The sequence below is a fragment of the Branchiostoma belcheri genome, unplaced genomic scaffold (genome assembly GCF_001625305.1).
Source record: "Branchiostoma belcheri isolate BF01 breed outbred unplaced genomic scaffold, Haploidv18h27 scaffold10, whole genome shotgun sequence".
Taxonomy (NCBI): domain Eukaryota; kingdom Metazoa; phylum Chordata; class Leptocardii; order Amphioxiformes; family Branchiostomatidae; genus Branchiostoma; species Branchiostoma belcheri.
This window is the reverse complement of record NW_017802380.1, coordinates 4363558-4380018: the sequence shown is the minus strand read 5'-3', so window position 1 is coordinate 4380018 and position 16461 is coordinate 4363558. Positions and strand designations below refer to the sequence as shown.

Below are 16461 nucleotides of genomic sequence, written 5' to 3'. Positions count from 1 at the left end.
TAGTCCAGAATCTTGAATTCTCTATTAGCAAATACAACCCCCACATTGGCTACAGGATGGTAGCAGAATGCCTGCAGAAAAAAATCTGACAGACTGTTTGTATAGCCTCCTGCCACTCCTGTATTCCTGGCAGCTATTTTCCTGTTCCAGTTCACTCACAGTTTCACCCTTGCCCAGGCAACTACAACAAATATTGAACAACCATAGCTGACAGTAGAGTAGCGGCTTTGTGGAGGAACCCACTTCTGTAGGAGGCCTTTTGTCTGTGAGAGTGTGAAAGGGCAACAGGTTTGGAAATGGTTAAGTGGCCATGAATATTCAGTGGAAGCCTTTGACAAAGACTGACCACTTGAGTTTGTTTGCACCCCATTGAGAACTATTAGGATTAGTGTTTGTCGGTTGGTTGTTTTTCAAATGAGCTTACTGTTGAAGGGGTGTGCACATCATAAACAAGAAAATGGGAAGGATGCTCATACAAAGAATGTAAGTGTATATCTACATAATGCTCAGGAATTTGCATTTTGAGTGAATTTTGTTAATATACACTTATGTACTCACGCACTTTGCAGCTAACGTTCAAAGTGATACCATTTTCATGTCCAACATATTTACGTAATAAATCATTTTTATCCCTGAATTTCGAGTCAGTTCATCATTGCCTTTGGGAAAATGATGTCATTCACCTCCAGACCCATTATAATAGCTCCAAGCAGATGTAGGGGGAAAAGATACATAGTGATGTTTTTGGGACAAGCTATAGTTTTGATGAAATCATTTTGCCTTGACCTCTGAGACCTCCGAGTTTGAGTTTACCTGATTCAATTTTTCTGTCTTGTTTCTGCATATTTTGTTGTACATGTCAGTCGAAATATTTGTATTATCATAGTTTCCTGGACTCCAGGAGTAATAACTTGAATATGATATCACTAATGGAGATCTGAACAGGACCAAACCAAACCAGTCTACTCTCGTGATCGTGAAATGTGCAGCACAGACATTACAGTCAGTCAGGTCCAACATTTTCCAACTTGTGTCTGTTCAAATGTGGCAGATGTAACAGCTGGAACTGTATTAATGTCATTTCAGATATTTGTGTGGGTTGTGTGGGTTAACTCCCTATCTATAGTATGTCAAATTGTCAACTGTTAAAGTTAGAAGATAATGATAGTCTTTTTGTGGGGGGGGCAATAAATGTTCTCTCTGGGGATGTTCATGTTGCAAATCACTTATTTTTGGTAGTCAACGATTGTCAAATATATCTGTGTCATGCCTTTTTTGTGGGCAGTGAGACAGATACACTGAATCTTGTTGGAATCTTGTTGAATTTCTGTAGGGATTATTATCATAACATTAGAAGTGACTGCTGGAAACATCTGTGCCCATCCCACTTGTGTGGGTTTAAGGATTGCTACCCAATTCAATATCTCCTAAGTAACGCAGCAAATACTATAAGCATTACTTCTCAATTTGTGAGTCAAGTCCAAGGATTGCAAACCTAAGGAGTGGTTGTTGAATGCATCTGTTTTCATCCCACGCCACTATTGCGTAGGTGGTAGAGATTACCACCCAATTCCATATCTCACATCAGAATCACTTCTTAATTCTTAAAAGGCACAGTCAAGTTCCAGGAGCGCCACCTTAAGAGGAGGAAATCACAGTACTTTCGATAAAGGAATGGTTGTCCAATGTATCTGTGTCCATATCATGACTTGTGTAGGTGGATAAGGATTACACGCTTTTGCAGCTGTGGGATTGTGGGATTTGCACAGTTAGTCCTGGTCAAGGGCAGGTAAATATATGACATCATTCTCTGCCATCTGGACAACATCCAGTCTTGTTAGATCTGTACATAAATCTAGTACACTGTCAATCTCATGTAACATTTCCAAGGTGTGTGTCCAATGGAAAAAAAATTGATTCTGAAGGAAGTTGTGCAATGATTATATCGCCATGAAGAGACTGTTTTCATGTTGCTCGCCCAGGTCAGCACTATTTAAAAAAAAAAGTTAAATTTGTTAAAATGGTTTCAGTCTCAAAAAAACAGGTCAGCCACATGACATCATACTTAAAGAGACTTCATTATCATGATCGTTTGTAACATGATGGGCTAACATCATTTGTCTCTGTCTTTATCTGTCCTCCCCAAAGACAGGGATTATACTGGATGAATCAAAATCATCTTCCCCAAGAGAGGTTATTGTCAACTGTGATTGACTGATTGCTGAGATGGCAATGTCCTAATGTCTGCATCTATTTATCCAACAATGTCTGTACGGCTTTTTCTGCTATTTACAAATAAAAGCTAAGATTTGCAGGTGAAGTAGAAAGTTACCTACAACTCGGTGGACCAAAATCTGTAACTAGACTAGGTTAGATGCATAATTATATAGATCACAATGACTGGGATTATGACATAAACGTCCAGAATGATGCTGGTGTTCTGAATTAATCTTGGATACAAGGTACCTGTAGTTGATGATCTCTTTGGAAATTAGGTTGATGATACTTTCCAACATCTCCATTTTCTGTTTGTTTTATTCTGAAAATTGATCATGAATTTTGTCAATATGAAAGCTGGTATAGTGGTATTAATATGGTATTTTGTATCATGGCACTCTTCTATTGTTCCATTCTTTTGGGAGAACCTCCCACTACTTGTGTCCGGATGTAGTAAACCTATACTGCCAAGAATGCCAGGCTGTATATTCGTGTCATTTTATATGGTCATTGGGATGTCAGAGAAGTCCAACAGGCTGATGTCATTGCTCTCCTGTTTCATGATGTATCAGCTGCATGTGTTGTTTATGACGGAAGTCCTTTTTTGTGCCATTCAGTCAGACGCAAAATTATTCATACCACTTGTGATTGTGATTGGCTTAGTAAGTAGGGATATGAATAATCTTGTTGTTTCCAGTGTATGTTATGTTGGTATGTTTATGTCACACACAAAGGATGAGACATCAGGCTAAGCATAGTAATGCTTTTTCAATAGCTGAGGGTGCAATGTTGATTTGTTGTTACAAGCACATCAACTGAAGAGTAAGGAGACCATGACTATTAACAAACTAGCATAGTAGCCTAACAAAAAAGCCACGATGGACATCGTCGAACAAAACAAGTTGTAGAAATTGGCCAAGATAGGGCAGATAAATTAGAAAGGGTCTAGTTTGCCTCCTAGGTCAAATCCTACTGGCCTTCAGTTTTTCGGGTTGACCTGCTTGGAGGTCTGGTAGTAACTACGATATCTGACGGTGTGAGTGTTTTAGATATGATACCGGAAATACCTGCAAGGGACAAGGCCTTTGCCAAATACAGATTTGGGTCATGTCTTTCCTCATGCTGCTGTTATGTGGTGGGGTGCTGGCATGTGACCTGGGCTGACCTCTGGTGGGCGTGTGGGTTGTTGGGACATGGAGGTTGGGTCTGCAGTCCACAAGTTGACACTACATTGTCGTGAGGCCACAGCAGTCCAATAGCTTGTATCTCATTTCCTTCATAAGGGACCAGGGCTCTTTCTACATTGGGAATGATAGAAACATGCACACACGCACTCGCGTGTGCACACACACGCACACACACATGCACAGACAGACAGACAAGCAGACAGTCAGACAGACAAGTAGTGTTAAATTACACTACCTTTGGATGAAGTATTAAACTACATAAGTCACTGCTATCATGCTTTTTCTAACCAGTATGGACAAATAGATGTTTTGGATCAGCGGGTTTTAGAGACATGTCATTGCTCTGGTATTTTTATGGAGTTTGCACATTTTACACAAGTGACTTGGTCAGGCCTTGGCATTGGTTCTTGGATGTTTCAATGTTTGTTGTTGGATCCACAACTGAACCACGCCAGGGGGTAGCTAGAAATGTTGGGCACACAAAGCGCCTGGTTCACCTCTGACACCTGATTTGTAATGGGTGTTTTTGTGTATACATAAAACATGGTTTGGCATTGTGGGTGGAGGGGGAAACTGGTGAGGACAAAGTACTTTACATGTAAGGTAGGTAATGTAGGCGTGCTAATGATAAAGTAATCTGTCTCTGTCTAATTTCTTGTTAGCAACATTGCTTTCAGGAGTCAGTACATGTATTATTATATGTGGCTGTGGTACAACTTTTCCTACACTCCAAAGTTTCTTGGTTTTGTGATTGATATGTTTACATTGATGGAAAACTTAATATTTTATTTGCATCAACTCCATATAGGTAGTTTAGGAATATATCCAGACAATTACGACTGTATCTTGCATCATATTGGACAGAGAGTCGTAATTGGTGCTGTAAAAGAAGTTGTAATCCTTGCAGCTGACCAATCAGCAGTTATACTGACGCAGCACCTTTTGGCCATGCGTTGAATGCTGTCCCTTGAAGTGGGTGACGTTTGCCTGCTGAGATGGAAAGATTGTTGTGTGGATGGTATCTTATGTTGGCTGAATATACAGCTCATCATTCCGCTAAACCAGATGAGAGTTAGAGATTGCAGTATGGATAGTATTGATGTTTTGTGCAGTTGGATAAACATACAGTACATCATCAACCCTCTCCTAAACCATGAGGCCTGTGTTGGGTGCTACGGCCTGTTCGTACCTCCACTGGCAATGCTTAAGCCTTAACCATGTTTTCTGTTGTCTTGAAAATACCCACTTACAAACCACATGTCAAAGGTGAGGGAAACCAATTATGTTCTGTAACTTTCCAAGCTACCCCCTGGTGCAGCGTGCCTTGGGATCAAACCTTAGATTGAGATATCCAAAACCAATGCCAAGGCCTGAGCTAATCATTGTGTAAAATGTGCAGAAGTCCATAGAATATAGCAGATGTGGTTTGGGTAAAGTGCAGGTGCCATGAACTGTACTAAATAAATTGTTGTGGGAGACCAAAGGTTTCAGGTTTCAAATAGTCTATTGGACATCAGCTGGACACAATGTCTCAGAATACATTATGTTAGATAGAGATCTGCTTCAACTGAGGCCTTTGTATTATACACCTGTACGGAAATCAGTATTCTGATACATTTACTGTATGTAAATGAATCTTATACATGTAACGTTACATGATTGTATTGTACATTGTACGATTCAGAAATTCTTTAACCTGTGAAATAATGTATGATTGCACCACGTTTGAGTCTGGAAATTAGTGTCAGCTACAGTTAAGCTAACTTTCAAGTTGTATTACAAGATCCATGAGGTCTAACAAATCATGACTTTATCAGTGGGAAAGTTCTAATGTACCAGCAGTGACCTTGACCTTAAAAGGTTTCAAGTTTAACTTGGAAGAAACAGAACATGGCCAGGCGTGGGAGTCTGTTTACAGAACTGTCCTCTTCAAGCAATCTTGGCTCCTAACATGGGCTCTGTTCTGGTATTGTGAATTCATCTCCAAGTTCAAGGGACTCGATTTTTACAGTATAAGGTAATAGGTGTTTGCTAAATCCTGTGAAATTTATAAAACACTGCGAAATTTTCAAGATTTACAGAAAGTCCACTCTTTTCCTCCATGTTTTATATAGATAACAATCATCATTGTCCTCATCCAAATACTGCAGCTGAAGCCAGATGACATCATTGCGTGTTCTCCCCAAACATTGTCTGTCCAATAGGTATGCGGTACGTACCCCAGGCATTAACCTCCCTGCAGACTCCCTGAAGGCTGCTCACATCTGGTGAGGCTAATCAGCCTTTAGGAGGCTGCCAGCCTTCATCATTCAGGAATCAGATAAATTGTGCTGGGGGAAACCAAATTTTTGTCTGTCTGGTCAGTCCCTTTTGGAAGCAGTGTCACTGCTCATGTGGGACCAATTCGTGTAGTTAGCTTGTGAAAATCTGTCTGTGTTGGTAGACATATTCACCTGGACACACTTTGAGTGAAGTAAGGATCTTGGATACAGACCCAAATATTCTTGGATGTGGAGTGAAAGACTTAGAGCCATTTACAGTTAAGGGTACAGTGTACATAAGGTATGTCAGTAGAATTGGGCTTATTTCTCCTACTAAATTGAACCTTGCTGCACTTGCTTGTGGGAAAATAATTGGTTTTTCCTTTTTTGAGATTAGATCATTTATTATCATAGTGTGTCTTTTTTTTAGAACCAAGAAAATGAAAAATCTTTTTTTGATTTGAAACAGATTAATATGGGGAAAAAGTTTGCATAACTTGTTTGCTTGTGGCGTTGTTTGAAAAATTCAGAAGTGGTAATATTTCATGCTGAACATGGCCTTTGTGTCTGCCATAAGGGCGATAGTTCAAAAGCCTATTTGTATGATAAACAGGCATTGTCTGAGTTGCAAATGTATTGTATATATTATTTCTAGGGGATCATTCCAATATGTAGCTTTTGGGATTTTGTTAAGGAGGGCAAGCATGGTAATGGATTTGCATCTAAATATTGTCAAGAAGATGCTTGCTACTAGAAATGGGTGATAGAAAGCAGATGTTGGGTGGAAGATTGTAATGTTTGCCGATTTTCTGGCTTCTATCAATGCTGTTAGTAAAGGCTGGCAGTCAGAAAATATTGCAATCTTCTAGTCCAATATCGGCTTGGAGAGTACTGTAATAGTTAGTAGGGAGGAGATGAATTAGGGTCCGATGATTATTTTGGTCAAAAAGACCTGAAGATTTTCCACATCATGATATGCATTTCATACAGAATATAGGATCTTCTTGATGATGACTATTGGGATGGATATTGAGATGCTTGTTCCACTGGCCACACACACAGGCACAGGTGTGCCCCCCTCCCGAGCCCAGGACAGGTGAAGTCAGACTGGGAGTGGGCCTGTACCAGCTGGGTCCCACTGTGAGGGGCGGGGATCTGTAATGTGGTGGTGAAAATGTCACCTACATGTTTGGTGCTGTCAATCACAGTTAGGGAGGATCTTGGGAATGATAACAATGCCTAACAGTTTATTACAGCATCATCAAAGTCTTTTACAACCTTTCAGCATACTATTATAGTGTCAGTGAATAAAACAGGTAAATTATAGCTTATCATTTTTGTTTTATACTTGTCCAGGAAGTTTGCCATACCAAAATATTGGGAATTTTATTTAGAATTTCACCAATAAGGTAAAAAAACAGCTATTTCCCCAAGTCTGCACATTGACAATTTCTCTAACATAGTGGAGCTACAAATGAACATACTTCATTTCTAAAGATTCATGAATTGACTAAAGGGCAAATGAAATTTTGCCTTTTGAATTTGGATCCTGATGGAGAAAAATACTCCTCTGCACAGCCCAGTGAGCAGGAAAATAATGATTGACCCCCTAGTGGTCCCTCCCTTGTGGTCAATTCATCAAGCATTTACATGTACATTTATGTTAACAGTTTACATGTGTATCTTCATGAGCAGCTTCAGGGGGCTTGATTATAGGTCTTCTATCAGGCCTTTTCTCATTGCAAGATAAGGCTTGTACAAGAATTTCCACCAGATAGTAGAGAAAACAATGCTCAAGCTATGTGCAGGGTTTTGTATAATGACAAGATTTTTAACTCTCTAGTATTAGTAGTATTAATATTCAGATTAACATGCATGAGTCCAACCTACGGTAAAATAAACTTCATGTCTGAGTGTCTTCCTCTTACACCAGGAAGCAGAGGAGGAATATGTCTTGAAGGCAAAGGTCTTACCCGATTGCTCACTGTCTTCTTGTCAGACCAGATTGAAGGACTAAGCTGTGTAGGAAATGCCTGTCAAACAAGATTTCTGGTCGATAGCTGAAAAACACTGTGGGAACAATCAGGACTACAAGTTTCCATGTCATCAACTCAGGAAGGGGCTGATGGAATTTACAGTAAAGACATGATTTATAAAAGAAAACACAACAAACTTGTCCATGTTCATCATAGATCTGAAGGAATCTGCTGTTATGGTTGAACGTGATTTATAAGAGAAAAGAAAACATAGCACTCTTGTTTAGGAATGTTTGTGGCAAACCTCTAGAACTGTATATACTATATTAGTGCTGAGACTAATGTTCTCGTCATCCCATGTGCTGTCTGTAGCTTCTGCATATTTGTTTAGTCTTGTCTCCCTGTACTTGACTTACATCTCCCAGGACCCTGACCCTCTGGGACCCCCACATATCTCCAACCACTGTTGAGGCTACTGTGTATTTCTGGATAAGACAGCTCTGTCAGCCTGATGTCCCCAGAAATATGCATGGATCTCTTGATCACCCATTACGATAAGTAATGAACTTGAACTCCGATGACAGCTGAGCCCCCATTGTTTGGTTGTCAGAAGTCCAAAGTTGGCACCCGGCAGACTGTGATGTATAACTGGTCGCAGCTGGCCAGGGACGGTTTGACAATTATGGGGGCAGCTAAACTTGGCAAAGGCATATTTCATGTGCAGTAGGCCCTGTTTGTTTGTGTTTCGTCAATCATGGTTGGATGCCTTCATGTCAGTTAACCTTTTCCCTGCTGACTTATACCATCACTGTTACCATAAAACTGTTTAGTGTGATCAGTCCTGTTACTGTGTTAGTTACTGGAGTCTCCTGGTGATTGTTTTCTGAAAAATTGATGAATGTGCATAGAGCTTTGTCTCACTAAAGGTTGTCTTTTGTCTAGGTTCTTCCTCTGATTAGCAGTAAGATGAAATTGTAACTCATCACAATGTTTTTATGATGAATAATTGAGTGCAAGAATTTGAATAATAAATGTCAGTAGTTAATATAACAATTAAATCTCATAATTGGAAAGTTATCCATCTTGATAATAATTAATCTGTCAAACTCTCAATTCTCTGTGAGAGGTTTGCATTCCAATAAACCACCCTGCAACTTTAGCAAGGAAACTCCACTTCTGGAAAGGATTTTCTACAGGAAGAACGATCCCTGTGGGCAAACGTCATTACTTTTCTGCAAGCACATGTGGAGGAAAAGGCTGTCAACATGCATGTACAGTACATGTAGATTCAAATCTCACTCAAGATTCCTGGCCGTAAAACACTGACATCAGATTCAACATCCAGAAATCCCCTAAAATGTCAAATGTACCATTATAACACTCCAACCCCCCATGCAGACCCATAGAAAAGGGTGAATAGGGTTTATACCACAGGAAGAAGTCTCCCTCAGGACTGTACAGTGTCAGCCCCCATGACGCATCTATCATGGTAAGATGTCCCACGCACAAGCCTTTCCCTTGTTGTCCTGCCTGTGTGATTCACACCAGGGACTTGATGCTGTTTAGTCTGGCAGGGTTCCTAACATATAACTGCTGGACAAAGTAGACAGTTAGAAACTACCAGGACAAGGCTGACTTTAGACCCTACCGGTACTTTTTCATCGTAAGTGCATTACCACAGTCTCTATTGTGTGTTTTGGAACATCTGTGATCTTATATGTGTCTCTGTACTCCCCAAATGTGCGTCAACTTCAGTTGTCAGCTGCCAAAGCAACTGTGTGGTTAGATCTGAACTATTTCCAAACAACGAGACATCCTGATTGGAAGTGTGGCAGTGTCCCGCTTCCAACATTGTTCCTGATTTCATTGTGTACAATTTTTATATGGTATTGTATGTGTATGTTTCCTGTACAATAGTCATACTTCTAGATCTGTTAGTAGTTCTAATGTTCATGATTTATAAGAGTAGTTCCAACCCTGCTTCAAGATTTATGTTCTGTTTGTTTAATGTGAAACCCTGTCTTCCCTGCAGGTTGCCAGCCCAGGGAGACCCCCTACTGACTGACCCAGATAGAAAGAGCCAAGGTAAGCATCATCCTGGATCAAACTAATTGTGTTGTTAGGACTAAAAAGTTACACAAATGTAGTTAATTCAGGAAAGATGGGATTTAGACAGCGGAACTTCTGCTTACTCCATACTTTTGAAGTACAGACTAGTCCACCATTGCTAGTAACCATGCTGAAGTGAAGACCATCTGTCTGCTAAGTAATTTGTACTTTCTTGAGACTTCTGTATCCTGGACTGTCTTATTAATCCCAAAAGCCAACATTATCAGTTTCGATAGAAACCCTTAAGTACTTTCTGTTCCTTCTATCACTTTCACATGGTAATTCCTGATCTTTCTTCTACTTTTTCCGTTTTTCTTGCACGTTTTTATAGGATATTTTAAGTTTCACCCTGTAGGGTCTACAACGTATTATGTGCAACCTTGAACTTTGAAGAAAGGATAGGCTATTTCCTAAGCTTTTTATCCTGATACAGAAGAACCCCATGTGATCCCACAAGGTAGCAGTTTCCTTCCCAGGAGAGGTTAGCTGGCACATGTCCCTGACCTGACCACCAGGGTGGGTGGGACTGACTGCCATCTATCCCTACACCTAACCTGGGGTCATAATCATCATCATTTTGGCCAAGAAAACAAAGCCAAAGTCTATAAATTATCCTACCCTCCTTCAAGAAGTTACGTTGCACATGTTGAGTATATATACAGACCAGAGGTATAATCACCCATCGGCGTAACACATCAGTTTATTGAGAAGCTCTATGTTTTTAGAGATGTACTCATGATTTCCTCTGGAGATATCAGTACACCAAGCACATCTTCTGATGGTTATCTCACAGTCCTGCTGGGTGTCAGGCTGGAAGACTTGCAAGATAAGGGATACTGATACATGTGAGGAAGTGGGCGGGGTAGTGATGCTAAGGAAGTGGGGAGTTCATATGGGAAATACTACTCCCTATATGATATTAGCCTATCATCCTCTTCCTACTTTCAATTAGCTATGAAAACCAACTGCTCTCTGGTTACAAAAAATATTGATTAATCTTACCAAGGGGATTTAAGTGGATATATAACCTCCTTGATCTCACAAATGACATGTACATGTATCTGCATTGCCACTGCAGGAACATTGTGTTATGTATATCCCTTATTATTTGAATGATTATGATATAGATATGTTAGGTTTTATTCGACATTAGGTCTTATTCAACACACTTATTTTATTGTTTTTACTCTCTTTATATAGTTTGCCATACAATGTACCATGTGCATTTGTCGTGCAATAAAGTTCTTCTGTTCTTCTGTGTGATACCCAATTCTTCAAAGTGATGCTGACAATCTAATCCAGGATTGCTGAACCTTAACATAAGATGTCACCATGATAAATGAATATAGCATCTCACAGGACATGGGAGATTAAACAGGATATTTATCTAATAATCTTTCTCATCCTCTTGACCACACAGACTTGGTCTTTGTAGAGCAAACATTTATTATTTTCTCTGCCAAGAAGTACTGTTAGATTTTACCAGTGTTGGATAGCTTGGGACAGGACTTAGCTTATTTGACATCCTTGTAAAACCATGGATGTGAAATGCCAAATTGTGTGGGATTTCAGTGCAGCTATTCAAGTCAGTACAGGGAGTGAAATTGTATTGTCTTCAAGCAGACATTTTGGTGACAAAAGTTCAAATGATATTGTATACAGATTGAATTATAACTGTGTAAAGATTGATATTGTATTTACAAGTTGATGCAAAAATTTGATCTGCCTGTACAATTATAGTATTTACCATACACAAAAATTGATATTGTACACGTATTTATTATAACCATACATATTATGTCTCATATCATTGATTGAGTAGAAGTACTCGCCATGGCTTAATATTTCATACAATTGATCCTGCTGGTATACAGAGAATGCGGGTCTGCAGTGCTTCTGTCTCCTCCTCTCTCATTGGTCCATCCACGAGAGGCCCTAAAAGGAGTTGCCATTATGCGTCTGACTCATTATAGATTCAGTGACCTCACTCCTGCATAGCCGATGATGGGTGCATGGAGGAGGGACGAACTGTCAGTTATTCCGCGATGAGGTGACTCATGTCCTGCCTGCCTGCGCCGTTTTCATATCCACATCTGATTATTCTTGGAAATAGTGACTGTTCTGCTGCGGTGGATATAAGTCTACAGTCATATTTGTTCCCGGCATTTATGCAAGCAACGTGTGTTGGAATAGAAGGTAAGAGAAGACATTCAGGTTTGCTGTATTTCCGTCTCTAGGAGATGTTTGTCCTGGTCTGTGTTCAAGCCGTTTCATCATGTTTAATATCGTAATATTTTCACACTCGCTTGACATGGTGACATTTGGGGATAGAGGTCAAACTGGTCATTAGGAGCGGAAGTTATCTTCACGGCCTCCGTAGCCCATGATGAGGCTGGTTTAGTGCAGGTTAATCCATTTGAAAAGGACTAGATTTAAGCAAGAATGTATACTCATTTGCATGAAGCAATGTGGATATGTTAAGGAGCTATTATGGCACCATTTGTAATGATTTATATCAGTGAAGGCTTGACGTATGGGTAGTTTATTGGCCGTTGAGGTGATCCCATCACGTTTGTCACAGTACCTTGATTTGTTTCACTCCCATCATCTTGGACTGCTTGGACGTAATTAAAGCCTGGAATCTGCGCTTGTTATCGGTGCTTCGAACTGTGTCTCTATTGGCTGAGCTTGTAATCCCGTATTGATCCCGAGGAATCACGCCATAATTCGTGCTGTTGTATTTACGACCCGAATGGTGGAATTGATTTCTGTTGCAAGTGTCGGGAGAAGAAATCGACTTTTGTGTCCCATAATGATCATATAACGCACCACGCATACGTAAGCTGCATGAAAGTTGTTTGAGGAAAGCCAGAAATTCTATAACTGTAAAATTTACATATCCCTGCTGGATCATTGGAATTGCACACACTACATTTGACCGTGCACTTAGTCTGGGGGGCTGTTGTGATTATGCCCAATTTTGCTGGTGCACCTGTTTTTGAGCCGCCTGGATTGAGTGATGGGGAGGGAGGGTCCCAAATGGAATTACATCTATAATTATACAACACAGGAGTGCCTTTGTACAATATCTCAGCTGGAGTGTACATGTGTGTGTCTTTCCCAATATGGGCTGTGTAACAAACATGCAAACATAACAGGAATGTTAAATAGCCTGAGCCACTGCACTTGTGCTCACGATTTTCATATCAGAATAATGCATCATGTATCTGCTTGCAACATATTATTCATTCCCACATCTATTATTACTAAAGAGCAGAAAACAATATTGTTATTGATGCATACTGTTATTGGTGAAATCAAATATTGCTCAGAGTCCTATATATTGGATATAGAAGTGTTATAGGGTATGCAGGATAGATTTCCTATGTTTTATGCATGTGGTGTAATGGAGATTTATCCCTCTGGGCAGGATGGGAAGGTAGTAGAATATGTGGGGCCGGGGAAGGGAGCTTCTGCAAAACCAGGCAATTTCAGTCCCCTGACCCACTTCCAGCAATATTACTGCATTCTGCTGAAATACGTCACGATATTTCTTATGCAAAAAAGAAGTGATCGTTTTTGCATACCTCACTGCACTGATGAGAATTTATTAGATATTGATTTTATTACATGTAGAATCAATAAAAAAAGGATTCAGGCCTCATGTTTCTCGTGGCTGTGCAGGGTAGCTGATGAGGCAATTCCTACGGACCAATCAGAAGAAATCAGGCCAGTTGTTAATTACATTTTTCCCCATCTAATTTGCAGTGAATGTGTGTGCTTCTTGCTGGGCAGTCGCTGTCTTTTCCTCACTCAATAAAACATGAATAATTTAGGCGTGGGGAGGGCTGAAGGCCTCCAACAAGTAGGCTGAAGATTAGGTGATAAAAAAGATGATTCCTTCAAAATTAGACGTTCCACCCAGGGAGGATGGACCAGATACAGCAGCAACATTCAGGAATCTAATCAGTGAAGCTGAGGTCAAGATCTTCTGACTCATTTCTGAAGCTTTTCCTCTTGTTAGAATTAGATGATTTGATATTATATCGTCAACAGGAACAACTGCATTGTTGAACCTTGTTGAATAATTTAGACTTCCTGCCTGTGAGGTGTGATGGAGGGTGGGCAATGATGGTATCTTGCAGAGTTTATTGCTTGACGTATGGCGGTCTACCTATGGCTGTAAGGAGGATAGTGCGTTAGAGTGTTAGAAAACAGTGTTAGAATAAGCTAGAGGGTACCATTTTTCCTCCCTGGGTCTGTTTGGAAATTTTCTTCCTCGTCCATTCTCATCTCATGGCGTCAAACCATCATATTTTCAAATTTTCAACAGATGTTCCAAGGGAAAAGATCTAACACTGCCAGTTTTCTTTATAATTTTCCACCAGGCTCTGATTTTGTTAATGCAGCTGAAATGCTTTGATCTCTATCAGTGTCAGGGCTAATCTGAACAAAGTGTAATAAATATTGGCCCATGACACCAAGGGTTAATCTAGATAAATGACTTGTCCTGTTGGAAGGATACCTGGCCAGAAGGTAAAGCGATATTTACTATGCCTCTTTTGTAAGTTTATAGCAAGGAGCTTTCATCACGTGATGAGAGCTCCTAGTTTACAGGTAGTGTGTATCTGTTTGTCCTAATATTGATAGAATTTATGCAGACAAAAGTCTAATAGATATGCTGTAATGAATCAGTGTTCTGTTGAAATAGTTAGAGATATATGCGTACATAATCATATTTTTACTGGTCACTTAAGATTTGGAAACACATTAGAAATTAGAATCTTCTAAGGGCAAATAGCTTCTCAACTATATCCATTATGACAGAAATAAAGTTACCATGATACAGTGAGAAGGGTGCACTTTCAAATGGCATTCAAAGCTGGACTGATATATGTTCAGTTGAAATGTCAGGCATCAAACATTGTATTATTGAAAGTTCAAGTGACCAGTGATTTTTATCTACAATTGGAAATCGTTCTCTTACTTAGCTTCTGCTTTGTTATATAATTCCACCTACCATCAGACAAATGTTAACCAAAAGGGACCCATCATTGAAAATGGCTCCAAGTCAACTGTGACCAGGTTTTCCCAGCAATTGGAAAGAATTTTCTTCACTTTTCTAATGTGTTTTATTATGTCACCTGCCTGTGCACGTATGGTTGGGTGAGTCTGTAAGGTGACCCATCATTGAAACTGACTTTCCAAATTAAACATGATCACTATTCTACATTCAACAGTTGGAAAGAATTTTCTTCACCTCTTGTTCATGTGTTTTACAATTTTACCTGGCAGCTCACATATGGTTGGGTGACCAAAAGTGACCCATCACTGACCCCATGGACTCCTTGATGTGGTCTGTCCTGGTTATGATGGGATGATAGTGATAACCTCTGTCCTAATGGGTTCTTCATATCTCACACTAACATCTGGCTGGTATCTTTCTCAGATTACAGTGTTGTTGGTATCTGTCCACTGTATGCTTGGCTTCATCCCTGTACTTTGTAATGAAATACCCTGAGTGCTACTGATTTTCTAGCTAACATATTGCCATTGTAAATTGTAGGTTGCTTTGAGAGGTTGTTTGTGTAGTCACTTTATTTTCAGTCCTTGAGACAGTAGTTGTATATTGTCTTTCATGACTGTATCATTACTTGTTGATCTAGCATTGATACCATTATTATGATAATCACTTAACGATGTGTTAATAATAACACCCCATTATCAACTCTGCCCTCATTTGTTTGTAGTCAATCAGCAGAATCTGACAACGAGTTGCTAATTAGTTGATTCAGGATTTTGTGCCAATTATATGACACCTTAGTATAGGGGGCTTGAGGATCACAATGGTTTCTGTAGTCACTTTTATCATGTTTGGATATGTGTCATTGTTAGTGTTTACAGTTATGTTTATGCTTTTGAAGGGTTACAATTTATTTACTGATAACATTACAGGGACATAAAGAGTCCCCCAACAGAATTATGCCCCACAAACATACAAATTACATTAATTATGGTAATCATTAGATGGTGCAAAGATTAGGTATTATGACTCTGAGATACATTGTAGCATGCGCAAAATGGGCTTAAGAGTTTTTTTGTCATAAGACAGTAGTCGCAACTGATTTTGATCTGGACGTACATTTAGAAGAATCATTGATGATTGTCAGTTGTACCAGATGATTACCAGTTGCAATTAGTAAATGATTAATTATGGGTTCACCACACCACGAAGTGGTGTGGTGAAACCATATTGCTTTTTCTGATGTTTCTTCTTCTTCTCCTCCTCCTCCTCCTTCTCCTCCTGCCATTTTTTAAATGGATTCAGCTTCTTCATTTTAGGGCCCAAGGTCCTGAAATTTGGTATGGAGGTACAGTGGGCAAATACCCCTAGGCGTTTTTTAAATTATTGTGATACAGGCTTTTAGAATGGTTTTATTTGAGTTTTTTGGCTGTGTTATAGCAAATGTATTACCTGTCGTTAGTGTGCCTTGTTTACCACGTTTGGGCATGAGTCATCACAATGGAATGCAGGGCATCAACCAATAGGCATGCAGCTTTCCTCTATACTTCTTGCTGATTGGCTGTTGGGATTTAACTTGATTAACACCTGCACAGAAGCATTTCTGACAGTATGTCTGTATTCAAGTGTTTTGGTAGGTATTTCAAGCTTTCCTGCTCCAGCATTGGAATGCCGGGCATGGACGTTTT

At 39.7% G+C, this 16461-nt stretch overlaps 1 protein-coding gene across 9 annotated transcripts in view; it reads left to right on the top strand.

The window, feature by feature from the left end:
- LOC109469905 (neuronal cell adhesion molecule-like) overlaps positions 1 to 16461 on the top strand; it is a 60989-nt gene that overhangs the window by 7761 nt on the left and 36767 nt on the right. For 7 of the 9 annotated variants that reach the window (XR_002140225.1, XM_019768708.1, XM_019768694.1 and 4 more), the window contains exon 1: positions 11744 to 11946. The gene's annotated coding sequence lies outside the window, so the exon portion shown is untranslated. Of the gene's footprint in view, positions 1 to 9673; positions 9727 to 11743; positions 11947 to 16461 lie in introns of those variants that run through there. The other 2 variants (XM_019768701.1, XM_019768675.1) reach the window with 1 other exon arrangement.